Source organism: Leptosomus discolor, chromosome 1 (genome assembly GCF_034619465.1).
Source record: "Leptosomus discolor isolate bLepDis1 chromosome 1, bLepDis1.hap2, whole genome shotgun sequence".
In the NCBI taxonomy this organism is placed as follows: Eukaryota; Metazoa; Chordata; class Aves; order Leptosomiformes; family Leptosomidae; genus Leptosomus; species Leptosomus discolor.
Window position 1 is genome coordinate 66,591,486 of NC_141391.1, and position 16,463 is coordinate 66,607,948.

A 16,463-nucleotide genomic window follows, 5' to 3' on the forward strand; every position below is an offset into this window, starting at 1 on the left:
AACAAATGAACTTTTTCCCCTTTTAGTTCTTTATTCTTCATTCTGCGGTGATTTTTTTCTTGAACTTTCAGTATGGCTACACATTTGCATCAGTATATTCATGAATATTTGATTCTAATTAGTCTCACCATCTCACTTTGTCTTGTAGGTAAAAGAATTTATTTTTTCCCAGCCATAAACAAGTCAACAATTAAAGCACATGCAGTACAACTCTTATCTATATATCAATAGGACGATGTCTAATCAATTGATTTAAATACAGAACAGTGCTGTTGTCTGCACTAGTGAGTCCAGAGCTATTCAATAACACTACAAGGATGTAGCGGATTAAAGACAATGAGCATCTTTCTCTGAAGCACCTACTATTAGTTCCTTTTAGATGTATAATTGGTTAGGTCCCTCCAATACACAAATTCCTTCTACGCTGTTAGCAATAACATCTTATCAAATACTCTTTGCTTCAGGACTGTAGCTATACTAACCATCTCGCAGCAAGAGTGAAAAGTTCTCTGACAACTGGTTCACAAGACAAGCAAAATGCTGAGAATAGCAAATGAGACCACCCATGCTTCACACTCAAGTTTGAGAGCTCTGCAACAACAAAGCTTACTTTCTTACTTTAAACCTTTCATTGCCACTCAGTTTTGCTATGGAAATCAGGGCTTATAGAGGACAAGCAGAAGATAATATAAAAATTAAATGCATTGGTTCTAAGACAATCTTTACTACTTTACATGCCTGATCATTTAAAATGTATGTCAAAACTAGAATTATGCATGTGAACCAAAGGTAGTCTGAGTTAAATGTCTGAAAATTTTTCAAATTGCAAAAAAGGTCATCTGCCTTCTTGATTCACATAAAAGATGTATGCTTTACAGGCCTCTGGCAGAAATATTTCAGCCTTCTTTTAAAAAACAACTATTTGTTCAGGCTTTGTCAATATCTATATCTAATTTTCCTATAAATAATCATGCTTTTCAAAATAGGCATATTTTCATAGAGTCAGGGAGCCTCCTTTAAGTAGGTTTTCCTGGGTAAGCGACTGCTGAGAACAGAAGTGCCAAAGATCTGACAGCTATTGAAAAAGATTAAATGAAAAGCAGATCAGCAAAATATGGAAGGAAGTAATGAAGTAGAAAGCAGAGCAAGAAGAAAGTTTGGAGTCCTTTGAAAATCAAAAGACAAGTAGGAAAAGCAAGATTTGATGAAGCATATTGCAAAGCATCTTTTGTATTTCACTGTAGCAATGACTTACACTAACCCACCCAATACACCACTGCGACCGATTACGAGCACCTCAGCCACAAAGGCAGTAAGCTCTGGCAGTGGGATGGCAATGAACAGTAAGAGGCTCTTTCAAGCACTCCAGTAAGATAAATTAGAGCACCTCCATCTACACACATAGGATGTGTAAAATGAGACAATGCAAGCATGCAGAATAAAATTAGAAGTGTTAAAGTACCAATAAAGACACACATTTGAAATCAGGGCAAGATAAAAGAAAATATAGGTTCAACATTTGATGGGGGAGAACAGCAAATAACAGGCATAAAGACAGACGAATCTTCCAATGTTTATTTTGCTTCAGTCTTCATGAAAATGATTAACTGAGAGCAAATGTTACTACAATTCATTTAAAAGAGAAATATATGGAGGACAGGACAGAGAAGAGGTAGGTTCAGTAATATTTAGTTAATTCAAATATATTTAAGTTAGTGATTCCTGATGAAATTCACCACTGAGCACATAAAGAATCACCCAAAGCAATCCGTGAAGCACTAGAACTACCTTTGACGACTTGAGAAGGGAGGGAAAGAATTCAGAAGACTGCAGAGAATCGGCATAGTTCCTGTCATTAAAAGGGAGGAATAGGACCATAGCCTAATTCAGTGTCAGAAGCAATATTAGACAAAGAATTAAATAATCAATGTATAAGCATCTTTAGGATATTTAGGTGATTAAAACTGCCAACATAGATTTGTCAAGAGTAAATCATGTCAAATCAATCTACTCTCTCCTTGGAGAAGGACAGCTGCTCTGGTGCTTGAAAAAGACACAGTAATACCTGTGATACACATATACTTTGATAAGGTTTTTAAGTTTGTTTTGCATATCTTGGTGTATACAAAACACAGAGATATGGCCTAGATAAAATCACTGTAAAATAGATGCAAAACTGGCTGAAAATACATTTAAACTACAAATGCCCCAAATGCATTATCAGCATAGGAATGATTCAAGTATTCTACACTGAATTGTCTTTAGACCCAGTTTGATTCAATGTGTTTGTGAACGACTCAGGTGACAGAAAAGAGAATACACTTAAGACATCTGTGGTGACATAACATTAAGCACACAAGGGAAGACAATATCAGAAATCTAATTGATCTTAATACGTTGGACGTCAAACCTGAAATTTAATAAAGACAAATGCAGAGCACTACATCGAAAAGAGACATCAGATACACAATTACAAAATGAAAAACTGAAGAGGCAGCAATCCATCAGAAAGGGACCTGCTGTTACAGCAGTTTGCTGAGTGAATATAAGTAGAAGTTGTGACACTCTTGGAGAAAAAATTAAGGCAAATCTAATTCTGGATGAAACTCAGAGGACGGCACAGGTAAGAAACACAACACACTGATTCTGCTCCACTTCCAGTCAGTCAGGCATCCACTGCACCACAACGACCCATTTGATCAACATGCTTTATACCAAACACAATTTCAGGGGAAGCCAGTAGACAAAGCAACAAGAATGACGGAGCATTTAGAAGCAGGATAAAAGTCTGATGGAAAAAAAAAACAAGCTAAGGAGGAGACACAGCAATCCTTCAGCATATAAAAGCAGAGAGAGCTCTATGATGGGTAAACCGAGGCTGTGGCAGACTGCTGGAGGTAGCTACACGGCTGTGGGCTACTCACAGTGCTATGCCAGAACCCTAGAAAGCCAGGCTGCCAGCTGCTGTTGCCACTGCCAAGAAAAGACTTGGATGGGTAGAGTTGGGGCTGTTCTTGGGGAGTAAGAGGGGATCCCAGAAGCAAGAATCGTTGTCTAGGATTAGGACAGGAGTAACACGGTCCATTTTCTACATCTTTCCTCTTGCAAGCACAGTCTGTATTCAACCATTCTCCTTGAAAGTTAACTGTTAAATTTCAGTCTTGCCTACAACATCGAGAGGTTTTGAGCTGCACTGTAGAAGGCATATATAGAAAGCATGGGAATCAGTTCTTGATCTCTGCCCAGGGAAGGACAACAAGAATTTAATAGCTTTACAGCAAAATGGGTTTAGCAGAGATACTAGAGGAAAAGTCTTAAAGCGAAGCACTGGAAATCATTGCCCAGAACATTACTGAATCTCCTTTGTTGCAGGGATGAGGAGCTGTTAGGGAAAATATATATTAGCATTTATAAGCAGGTGTGTTTGTTGTCTCTCTAGGAAGGAAGACAAAAAAGTGGCCCCCTGAGGGCCCTTTCCATCTTCACATTTCTGATTAATAACATTTCACTACATCTCCATGTTTTTCTGGGGAAAACTGTGGAAGCAGCATATGGCACTCTGTGCTGATGGCAACTTTCAGAGCCCCTTTTCACAGCCCTGGGACAAATGACTAGTAAGATAAGCTTCAGTATCATTTTTAGCTAGGATTATATGGTGTGTAACATCAGCCCATAGAAATTTTTTCTGGCTTCACTCTCTGGCATCCGGGAGCAAGTGCTAAGTCATACATCTGTTCGGGAATGCAATCACATTATTATCTCCTGACAGAGAACATAATCAACTAATTTCGGCCCTGGTATAAATGGATAACCATTTATTATAAATGGATAACCATTCTCAGTTACCCTCTGAAGAAGCCTTCTTGTCTCCATTACTGATGTATAAGTAAATTAAACTCCTCAATTTATGTGCTCCAAATTAGTTAAAATAATTTAAAGTAGATGGAGTTAACCGCTTGGAAGTTATTTTTCAATAACTAAGCTATTAGTAATCATTCCTAGGGCTCTTTATAATCAATGCTGGATTGTTTCTCAGTGAATATGCACATGTCCTTGCTATTACTTCAGTGGAGTAATGCTGAGTTAAACCAACTGAGGATTTGGCCCACAATATCTCAAGGGTACTTCCTTTTAATTTAGTAATAATTACACCCTAGGCTAATATACTAGAAGGTCTTTGGCCTTTGAGTTAATGAAATAATACCAACATGGCCCTCAAAATCAATTTATTCAGCAAAGAGGAAAATTATTACTTCACAAACAGGAAGTAACCTCAATTTATTATAATAAACTTCATTGTGTATATAAAAAGAGAGAAAAAAGACAGAGGAGACGAACAAGTAGGAAGATAATTTTTAATATGATTTTCTATGGTTCTTATCTCCCTAGTATCTGATAACTCAAACCAAAAGTGTAAACCATGGGTGCATGCACACACACATACACACAAACAGATTAAATGAATCCAAATTTCATCACCTACTAAAGGCCTCACAGAATTATTACAAATGCTGCAAAGCAATGAGAAGCAATATATGTTCTGCCATCCACAGGAAGCATTACATCTCAGCTAAAGATGCAAGCATGCAACATATAGTGTTTTGAAAATCAGATGACAGCCAGAATGTACTCCATATTAATTAAAAAAGATGGAATCTGTGTCTCTCTCTAAATCTTTTGGTGCTCTGCCAAAGGCCCAAATAAGAATGGGATGGTGTCCTAAGAAATGCTGCACTTAGTCCTGCTGATGCTGCAGTAGCATAGACAGTATTAAGACTGAGGGAGACATTTTGCTGAAGATTATGCTGCATTGGTAAATTAAATATTGAGGAAACTATAAAACAGGTTCCTTTTCATCATCTCTTTATCAATCTTACCATCATGTTTGCAGACCCAAAACTGATATAAAAACTTCCCAGTTTGGCTTGTTGTGAAGGTTTTGCAGCCTTGCAGAACCTGCTCGTGGGATGTACCTGGAAAAGAAGGGAGTCACTGCCAAATCTGAATTCTTAGTGGACACCTAGTGTCCTAGAAGCATCAGCTATATATGCAATAGACGTTTACTCCTCTATGGCAAAATAAGGTCTTTTATCCAGGTGCTTAAAGAATATGGTTGCAATACAACTCTATGAAATCTTCTTAACTGATTGCTCAGATTTTAAAACTACGGAGTCACCCTAGGTAATTTTATTGCTGTGTGTTACTTTTTTCTGGGGAAGTGAACTTTGCGTTCTTTCCTACACAGTGGTTGCATGAACACTGCACTCTTTCTCCTTCCTCCTTTCCCTCCGTTCCCTTCAGCTATAGGTACTGAGGGACTCACCTAGAGGGTCACTGGGGAGAGACAGAAGCCTCTCAGACAGTGACTCTCTTCATTGGACAGAAGAACCTGCCTCTACTCTTAAAGTGACTTGAGCTCCTGACAGATACACCCTCCAAGCTGGTTTATCTTGACTTCCTGCAGGTGATGCTGACTTTCAGAACCATCTCCATGCTCTGTAACTGCCATTTGGGCTCTGAATTGGAATCTCTGCAATTGAAATTTAAATATTGCACTATCTTATCCTGTGACTTCATTCTTCTCCTGGCAAAGATCACAATCTTTCTGCAAATCATAGGGACACTTGAACTGCTGTAGAAAAGGACATAAAACTTTGTATATAGCAAATATTAGACATACTAAATACAGGGCTTGCCAACAGTCCCTTCTTTTTACTTTAAAAATCAAACTTGAGTACATTGTTCCCAAACTAGTTAAAGCCCAATGCTTTTGTTGTGCTGCTGTACTTCAGCAGTAGCTTACAGATTATGGAAGTTACAGAATAAAGCTGGTGTGAATAAGGGAGTTGACCATTCACGTGTGAATTTCAAGCCTTACACTCTCAGTCAAAGAATCTAGAAAATATTGTTGTCATTGTTCCAGAACCACTCAGCAGTCAGTTTCTCAGGAAAAGAAAAAACACACACAAAAAAATATTTCCTACAGAAACACTGCAGATTGATATATTTAATCTTATTTTAAAAGCCCTCTGTAGAATGTTAAAGTATATGACATTTATAATTTTCCTATTAAAAACAAGTGGAGCTGCACTCTGAGTTACTCTCATTGGGCAACAGTGAACTGGAAATTATAGTTAGTTCTAATCCATTTCTAATAGCCTTCTGTTGGCCTCAAGGCATAATTGAAATTCTGATATATAAGACTGGAGCAGCTGCTAAATTTGAATTTATGTATTAACTATTTGGAGGAATTAGTTAATTAACTTTAACATTGTTATAGTCTCTTTAACAGTGTTTCAAAATAACTGACTGTGATTAATAGACCATGATAAGAATTTTGATCAGTTGTTATATAATGTTCCTTGGTTAAGAAAGAATTTATTGCACATTAAAATTTTGTTTGAATTATTTAATTGTAGATTTCCATCTTGTCTCAAAATGCAATCTTCATCCATTCAGTGACATAAGAAATTAGATTCCTCTACCCAAACATTTACAAACCTTGCCTCCATTTCCTTTCCTTCTGCTATTATTTCATTTAATTTCATGTGGTTTTAATGAGTGATTGTTTTCAACAGTTTTTGAGAGTTTCAGTCAGCAATATTTCATTCTGGAATGAAAGCTAATGATCCATAAATTCTTAATGCCATATTTTTATAGCCAGTAAATTAGTCTTAAACGGGTTCAGTAAGTTCTGTGATGTATGTCATTAATTGTTAATGGTGTTTTAACTAGATAATTGTTGTAAAAGGTTGTTTATCATCACCATTGGTGGGTGACGGTTCCTTGCAATCTGTTCCGCCTGGTACTGCCGAACTTATGCTATCTACCATTGTGTGTAGCAAAGAGATCAGGAGACTGTGAAGCATAGTTTAAATATCAAATTCAAACATGTCCACTGACCTACAGACAATCAGACTTAATAAAGTCAGATTACGTCTCATTTTTCAAACAGAAACGCATGTGTATCATACACTAGTGCTCTTTGCACATAATATAAATGAGTTATAAACCAGTTCTGGCTAAATAGTAAAAATGCCTAAGCTTAGATCCAAGCCAATTAAATTACCTAAAGATTATACTATCCAATGACTTGGTGACCTCAGTAGCAAGTGAAGCTTGGGTAGTCATTAGTGGTTTCTCCTTAGGTACCTAAGAGATAGTATTACCTTAATGATATGCAGTAATTAGAGGAAAAGTTCATCAAGTGCTAAGCAAAGTGAACTTTTCGATACACAAGAGTGAGTAAAAGTGCATTGAACCTCCTCTTTGGACTTGAATTCTTAACCAATGTTACAACTTTGCATGCTGTTTCCACCAAGTTAATTATCAAGTAAACACATATCTTCAGTAAGATCGGATCTAACTACAAAGAATAGGCACTAAGCATCTGGAAGACATGCCTTTGCTTGCTATTCTAAGTGTCTCTCTGGTTTGCCCTCATTCCTAAAAACACACGTGCCCTTTTGTCCTTGCTCTGAGGGGTAGGTTTTCTTAGGGTATTGCTACAAATATTGCTCTCTGGTACCTTTGGGTTCTCTTTTCACATTTTCTCTGGGATTCTTTGGCCACCCCACTATTTTTCTCTGACACACAGCTCCCCCAGACAAGTCCTGGCCCCTTTTATTTCATCTGCAATAGCTTGACTCTTAACTGGTTGCTACCTGGCCTGCTAGTCGGAAACAGTTTGTTCACACTCCATTTCGTGCAGCTTTCATATGTTTACCCTAAATAAGAGGTAGTGGATATTTGACCTCAGTTTTAGGGCAAAATCTTTAGCACAATATTCACCCAACCCTTAGGAGAACAATGCAGGCAGAATGAACTGTGCAAACCAAGGCCACCCTCGGGTCATACCTGCTGTTCTTTCCCCTCATCTCCTCCTGTGCCTGAAGTTACATGGAGCTCCATGGATAATAGGAGCAGAGGCTGGATTTTGTCTGTGTAAGTATGGCTAGTGAAATGGTATTCTGTACCAGCTGCAAATCCACCCAAGACAGATAAAGTGTTTCTTAAGGGAAGGTACCTAACACCGTCAGCTGTTCTCTTAAATGCCTACTATAGCAAGGAGGTCATAATGGTTTGGAGACTTGTTTGCCCTGACCCCATGCACAACTAGCATCTGTGAGCTGTGTATGCACCATGTGGAATGAACAAACGCAAGTTATAGTGACTTGTTCGGCATGCAGCAGGATGATGAGGCTGGACTGCTGTATTCTGCCAAGAAAATCATGTACAAAGGCACATGTTGTGCTCATGCTGCATATCACAATATTTTACCCATCTCATTGGCTGCTATACCTGCTTCACTCCTCAATTCCTTTTTGCCCCCTAACTAGTAACATGCTGCAACTGCCTACCAGCTCTATGTCTTTGGAAAAGCCTGCCAGGGACAGCCTTCAGTAAGGAGTCAGTAAAGCTTCTCTGTAGCTCACAAAAAGAAGCAAGGACAAGTTTTTCTCCCCTGGAATATCAGTCTTCTCAAAGACGGGCAGGATGCACCGTTCCTAACAAAGCAGTGCTGACAACACTCTGTCTCACTGCCCTGGAACCACCTGCTAGAATTGTCTTGCCACCTCACCACCACAATCACATCTCCCAGTGCTCTTCACAGCAGCATCCCTTACCTATCCCCACAGTTGGAAGGCTCCCCTCTATTCCCATGTTCCCCGGCCCCACTTCAAGGCATGAATTTTGGAGTGCAACGATCAGAAACTCCCACCCATACCAGCTCAGTCAGTTCCCATACTGGTTTTCCTCTTGAAAAGTGGTCTGAACCATTCCTTTCAAAAACAGGAAGAATCACACCCATTCTTTACAATGTGGAGCCAAAAGATGCTGTCATTGTCATCAAGATGTGAAAACCAGCAGTGATTAGAGCATGCACCCCAAAACACAGCAAAAGCCGCCCTCCCTGAAAAGACCACGCCATGGGAATGCAAGTATCTCTAGAGTAAATATAGGAAGTGGGAGGAGTTCCCTCTAGTTTTCCAGTTGAAGCAGCTCCTTCGTATACATGATATTAAAAAGATTCACTGAGGAGTGCGGGAGTGAACAGGGAATTTTCCAGGAGGAAGAAAAGGTCATTGCTAGTCTCTGCTCTTATATGTTCTTACACACACTCTTGTATTTTACCTACAACCAGCATTGGGTATGAGGCACCACCAAACCTTGGGACCTTGGGATTCAGCCTTTTTAAGAGCAAGCTGTACCCACTAGATGAGAAAGCCATGCTCAGTCCCATTCCTTCTGTCCAGTCAAGAAGGTCTTCCTTCAAAGAGCAGCTTCAAACAATCTGGAAAGGAGAGGGGGGGAGTAAAACAGCCACACCTCACCGGGCCAATGAAGAGAGTACCCCACAAAAAGAACTGAATTTCAAGTGCTTCAGGTAGAAAAGGGAATTGACTGTCATCCCACATGATAAATCAACCTCAAACTACTCAGATGCATCACCTCCTTCTTTAGAGATCACAAGGTTTTGTGTGGAGCCAACGTCAGCCCTGAGATTGCCTGCCAGCCCCATAATGTCTTGTGCAAATGAGGGAAAATATGCATATTTAAGGATAAAGAAGGGCTTATGTGATAAACTGCTTACTTTTAAAAATTCATCAATAAACTGAGACTTCAGAAAACAAAAATTTTCTGAAATGCTCAGCATGCAAAAGCATGTTAAGCTTCAGGTTTTTAGGACCTGAATTGGGAATAATTTCATTTGTTTTTATATTAAAGCTTATAGCAGTGTCAACTAACATGTCTGTGTGTACAGGGAGTGCCACTGTACATAAAAATCACTTATCTGAGTTGCATTATTAAATGTTTTAAAGAACTTCAGGGAGTCTTCAGCTTACTGAAATGAATTAATTACAGGAATCGTGTTAAAATCCTTTGGGGTGAGCTCCTTTGGATATCTGGGGTGTTATTTGTAAAATCTATTATTTCTCTATGCATAAATCTCTTGAAATGTCAGACATTATTTCAGCCCAAGACTCCAGATTCTACTCCTGCTTTTACTCTTGTCACATAAACTTACCATAATCCTCTTAATAACTATGTGTTCTGTTTACAATATTTTGAGCAGTATCAACCCTAAGCCACTATTTTTTTCCAGTTGTTTAACGAAGTTTAGATTAATTTTATTAGCATTCAAAGGGTGGTCTTTTCCTATGAATTTCAATAAAAATAGATTATGTAACACAAGCCATTGGAGAATCCTAGCTTTAATTATACCTGCAGTCCTAAGATCAGCTCTTGAAATACATTGTGCATATCTGCACACTTGCTTGGCTCTGAGTCTTGAATCATACTATCAAAAAAAAAAAAAAAAAAGAGACATGGAGTTGATTAAAAAAAGAAAATAAAATCATAAGCCTCGTACAGTATCATGTATGGGCTGAGGGCAGTGACATGTTATGTTAGCAAAAAGTGACTCAGGCAGTACCTGCCTTGTTAGTGCTGCTCCAGGATCACAGAAGCAGGGTTTCCCTCAATACGTTCCATCTTGCCCCTTTTCTCTTCTTCTCTTTATGCCACCCTAAACCTTCATACTGAACTAGAGCCTTAGGATCCGCCCAGTGGGAAGTTTCACCTCTCTAAGGATTTCTCATCTATGAAGATATTTTGTTTACATCCATCAGCTGTTTAAAACTGGCAGGAATCTCTTTACAGGGATGACTATAATAAATTCAGTCCCCTATAGAGCTCACAGAGGTCTCAGCATCAAAGAACACACTACAAAAAACATTTGTCAGTTTAGCACAAAATATGCCTGACGCAGATGGTTGGGCTAAATATCTGACAAGATGTTTCTCAGCCCTGTGATTCCACAATTTGTGGAGAAGGATGGGTTCTCATATAGAGGATGTGAATGAATATAAACTTCTCAGATACTTTGACTTTAAATGAAGCTTGGCTTTGCTGGCTATTGCTCCTCTTTTTTCACAGGTGACTATTAACACTGCTCTTGACCTCCTCTGCTCCCCACAGAGACTCTGCTTAGGAAGTCACTGATGTTTCCCCATGCTGAGAAGGAGGGAGGAACTGCATTTTCCCCAAGCACCACTGGCAGGGAGGAGGACAGAGAGAGAAAGGGTCCACTGGGAGCATCAAAAATACCTAGAATGCTCCAGCTTCTTTTAATCACTGAATACAAATGACCTAAAAATGACCCTAAAGATAATCCACCTCCAAAAGTAGAAAATAAAAAAAATGGAGCAAGCAGGGAGAAGGAAGAATTATGAAGACATCCCTTTGATAAACTCTAACCCCTTACAAAGGCTGGAGGGCAAAATTTGAAGATATGAGTGGTGATGGTAAAGGTGGCAGCTTTCCAATATTAATGTTGGCAGTTTACCCTGAAAAGTTGACCTTTTTAAACTAGCACCGAATCTTTTCTTTTTCTATATGACAGCATTTTGCCTTTTTGTGGAAACAGTTCCCTAATAGGCTTTCTCTTGGCCGTTTATTACACATTCAGTGCTAGGTTTGGTTTCTAATAGTTCCTTTTCATCTAGCTGCCTACTGCTGACTGTGGAAAGTGTAGGTTTGGCTCCACTGATGGCTTTCTCTAATGTCTGTGATTACACCCTCTGCATCTTCTTCACAGTGCCAGCCTTTCAATTGAACAGCACATTATGCCTGGATAAGACTCAAAGAGCAGCTTAATATCAGGGTTCTCTGGAGCTATAATAACTGGTTCAAGATCGAACAGATAAAACCGCATCAATATTTCTGTATGGTCCATGAGGTAAAACACATCAATCCTGCATATGTCTATCCATGAGTTAAAGCTGTATTTTACCATTGTGCTGGGGGAAGAGAGATGAAAATAAACCAATGTCATCAGAAGGCGCAGAAAACAAGAAGTTCAAAGCAAACTGTCTCCTGCTACACGCATCAGCGGCATAGTCACCATTCTTAAGCAGGTATCCTTTTAAACTTCAGAAAATGTGATTCTGCAAAATATTTCACATTATCTGAACCCAGTTATTTCCAGGGAATCTACTGAAATGTGGCTATAAGTACAAACATAAGGGTGCCTCCATGGGGGGTGGACAGGGGGACATGAGACCTGGGAAGAGGCTGGACATGAAAGAGAAACTGCTTGTGAGTTTTTAAACTACATAAATTTGCTATGCAGTTTTGTAATCCTGAAATGTTAAGAAAACAGGTCCAGAACACAAAATATAAAAGAAAATAAAAAGGCAGTCATTCACTTGCTGTTGGTTCTTTGGAGTTTACATTTTGAATCTTTTCCTGTGCACAGGTAAAGTTTGAAAAGGGAATTTTTAAACCAAACTTCAGTTCTGTTGTATTTTACTGTTTCTCAAAACTGGGAAACAGCTTTAAAAACCACCAAATTTTGTGATGACTTTTCATGAAGGCAGGGGGGACAATGTCAGAGCTGTTGTCAATACCCATATTCAAACCCTGCTTCAGCTCCAGCTCTAAGAATAGGTCAGTAAATACACTTACCCAAAACTTCAATTATGGCAGAAGAGGTATTTCTGTGAAAAGCTAAGAAAATGCTGCATGCAGTTTTCCCAAAGTGTTAGACTGTGACACCGTTGTGTCACACCAGTATTTTAGACCATGCTGTCCACAGGACAGGCTTCATACAGGTCATGTCCCTATCAGCAAGTAGTGGAGATGAGTGGGAGAGGACCTCCGTAAAGTAAAGCAATTACTGCTGAGGATCTGATGCTCTTAAGGTGCACATTTCAGAGTGTGGGTTTTTTTTGGGGGGGTAGCTTCAGGCTAGCTGTCTTCTGCCTATTTGTGGCTACAGACCACTAGGTGCAGTAGGTGGAACTGATCTTCCTGTTTAGTTTCATTTGAAAGGAACCCAGTTCATTTACTCTGAGACTGCCCCACAATGCAAAACCAAGTGCAAGTGAAGGCAACTGGGAGATTTACTGTAGTCACACACTACTGCTCTGAACTCAAATGTGAATGTAGATTTACCATCAATGTCTAAGAAGAAGCTACTCTCTGAACAGCTTGATAGTGCTGAAGTGGTATGTAGGACACTGGACTTTATTTAAATAGCCAATTCATAGGTCCAACATAATAACTCTGTTCTTAGCTTTCTGCCACAGAAGAGCTCATTAAAACAGAATTTTCAAAACACCACTCATTACTGTGGGGAAACCAAATCCTGACATTTCTACAGTAAAGCTGCATGTGCCATATAGGTACGCCTTTCAAGACACTGTGTATTTTAATATGACAAATTTGCTACTTGTTTCCAAACAACAAAACTTCCCATTTCAACCCCAAGTTTAGCTCATTACATCTTTACAAGGCTCCACCCACACTGCAATAACTGCTGGTGTGTCAAACCACAGAGGGGCACTGTGATTGCTCAGCAGGGCCAGTGTCATCCACTCACTTTTCCACCCACCATCAGCAAAGACCTCCGAGCTGACAATAGCCATAGAAAACAGCACAAGTTTTGTTCCTCACAGGTTGCTCTGAGGTTTGCCATCTCACTGAGGCAGGCATGTAGTGAAACTGCCATTAGACAGATCAGGAGTGACAGGCACAAATTTCCAAGAATCCTTACAAGTCTCATGTGCTTTTTAAGCAAAACGAGCTTTGAATTTTTTATTTTTTTTTAAAGGGGGTCTGGCAACCTTACTGAAGCTGACGTGAATTACCCAGCTGAAGCCTGAGATTTAGCGTGTGAGTGAAAGTGCTCCCATGAAAAACACACTGGTGTTATGTGTCTAGTTCCCAGAACTCTAATGCATCCCTTTGCGTCCACCATCAGCAATGCAATCATTCAAATAAGCTGAAATCAATCATATAATGAGTCCCACCATATGATACTTATCTTTGAGGCGAATGAATAAATCATTGTGTCTTTGACAGGGTATTTATGCCATAAATTGACCTAGGAAGTGGCATGGCAACACTTTGATAGTTATGTCTGTGATAGTGACAATTTAGGAATGAATGTATCTTTGTACTTTGACCAGTTAAAATCCTGGCACCTGTTGAAACTAAAACTGTGCAGGGGAAACATCCTGCTACTAATAGAGAAGTTGGAAACAAAACGGAGAGCTGTCAGAGGAGAATGCAGAGGAGGCCTGATGCATAACCCCCCTGCCAGGAGGAAACATACCTGGGAGCAACAGGAAACTGATAAGCTCCTTTCTCTTCAGTGACAGAGCAAAGCTTGCAGGTCTGAACCGAGAGCAATCACCAGTATTCACCTTCCAGCACTGAGCCACGCTCTGTAGCAAGGAGTGCTCTCAAACTGATCACGTTCCCCCTTCGAGCATTTCTCCATTTCTCACTGCTCTCTGTCAGCAGGTCTCTACTTGGCAGGTTTCTCATTTATAATTAATATTTTCATAAATAATGCAGTCAGGAAAGCATAGATTTGTGGTAAATGGCCAAGTCTGTCCTTTCTGGCCACTATCAGCTATTCTCTACTTACACACAACTATTATGAAGGGTTAGAGGTAAGCTTTATTTGCTCAGAATAAACTAAAACTGAACGTGAAGCTAGCTCCCTTTTGCTTTGGATTTGTTTTTTGTGTCTACCACCTGCAAGCTTTGTGTCCTGAACAATATGATATTGAAGACCTCGAATGCTGAGTGACATCAGCCTGTCAATCTTTATTCTTGTTGTAGTGATTTTTAGTGCAATATTTTTAAGAGAGTACTGTAGGTGTGAACAAAGCATTATAACAAATTTTCAGGGGTTCTGGAAACTGTAGAAAGGATAAATATTTGTGGGGTATAAAGAAGAGATTGGTTTAAAAACAGCTGTTATATATTTCTATCATAACTACTATACTATATGCACAAAATCTTATATTATATATATAGAAATCAAAATAAAATATAAAGCATATTAAAATTGTAGGTAAATAAAATATAAACTATATACAATATATGAATAAGAATATATATTTTTGTATATATGCACACAACTCTTATTCTTTCTCTGAATGTTTGGTGCCTCTCTGAAACCTCCTAACTAACTGCAGTACTAAAGCGTACAAACTTCTATACTTGGTACTCTAGACACGACCCAAAATAATCATATGCCATAAGTTAATAGTGTTATCTCCATTAACGAAATGATAAAACAGGGCCATAGGGTTAGATACTAACACAGGGCATCTGTGTTTTAGCACAGGATCCAAAGATACCTTCAAAACCATCAAACACAATTCCCTGTTCCTGTGGTTGATCATGTTACAGAAATACAGATTTTATTCCATTAACTGATCTGTTTCTATCTGGAAAGTGGTTGGGATTTTTTTGCCCACACAGCTCTTTGGAAGACTGTTCCCAAGCCCAACAGCTCTGATGTTTGCATTTTCTAATATCTGGTCTAAGTGTATTCCTAGCTAGTTTACAGCCTTTTATTCTTATGTCAATAACGTTCTTTAGTTAAATACTTTTCCTCTTCTCTGATGCTTATTCTCTTGACATATCTGTAGAGCACAGTAATTCCCTCTCACAACCTTTGTTTTCTTTGACTAAACAAACGGACCTCTTTGTTTCCTCTCGCAAAATAGACTGTCCTTTCCCCTGATTACTGTAGAAAACCTTCTCTGTAGCTACTAAAACTCAAATTCACCTCATTTTAACACCAGTTCTTCACCATAGAAGTATCTTGTTCAACGGCATTCATAATTTCCATCTCTACTGGAAACACATAACCTAAGTGCAAAAAGTAGATCATCTTTTTTTCTTGGCTGCGTCCTGACGGTGACTTAGAGGCTTTCTATACTACCCTCTCTCCTACATTGTCCCTTCTACCTAAGTGGTATTACATCATTTCTGCTTCTAACAGGTCTGACTCCTTGCTGTATAGCTAATAACATCTGGTTATGAGTAGGTATTGTATGCATGGTCTTGCAGTTTTCCAGTACTTAATTCCATTCCTAGGGATTAATCTGATTTATTCTGTAAACTATCATGTAAACTTTCCTCTGACATTGGTTCCACACAATTTTGTGTCAATAAACATGGACAATTTTCTCCCACTTCTTGTGATTGCTCCACAGAGAAAATACTGAAGTGATTTTTAGGTCTATCCTGAGAAATTCCACCCATAATTTCTCTTTAGTCTCATACTTCTGAGCAGGTTAGGTCCACCATGTTTTCTTAGGTAGAGAATTTTGTCAAAGAAGGGTATTGTGTTAGGCACTGTCTCTCCAAATTTTGTCTTCTTTTCCATTATCTCCAAGTCTTTCTTGAAAGACTTTCCTGAAAGCCATAATGAGAGTACAAGCTACTCTTCAAAGAGTATCCCTCATGGTCTTCTGTTGAGCCATCCCTCAACCTCCAGTACAGCAGTCTTTTTCTTCTCCACTTCTCTTACCTCTGTAACTGCCTTTTAGGAGGAACATCCCATCAGTTCTCAGTTCTCCTTGATTTTAAAGCTAGAGCCAGCACCAGTGCTTATCTTCCTGAGTGCTGGAACTGCTATTTTTAATGTTCAG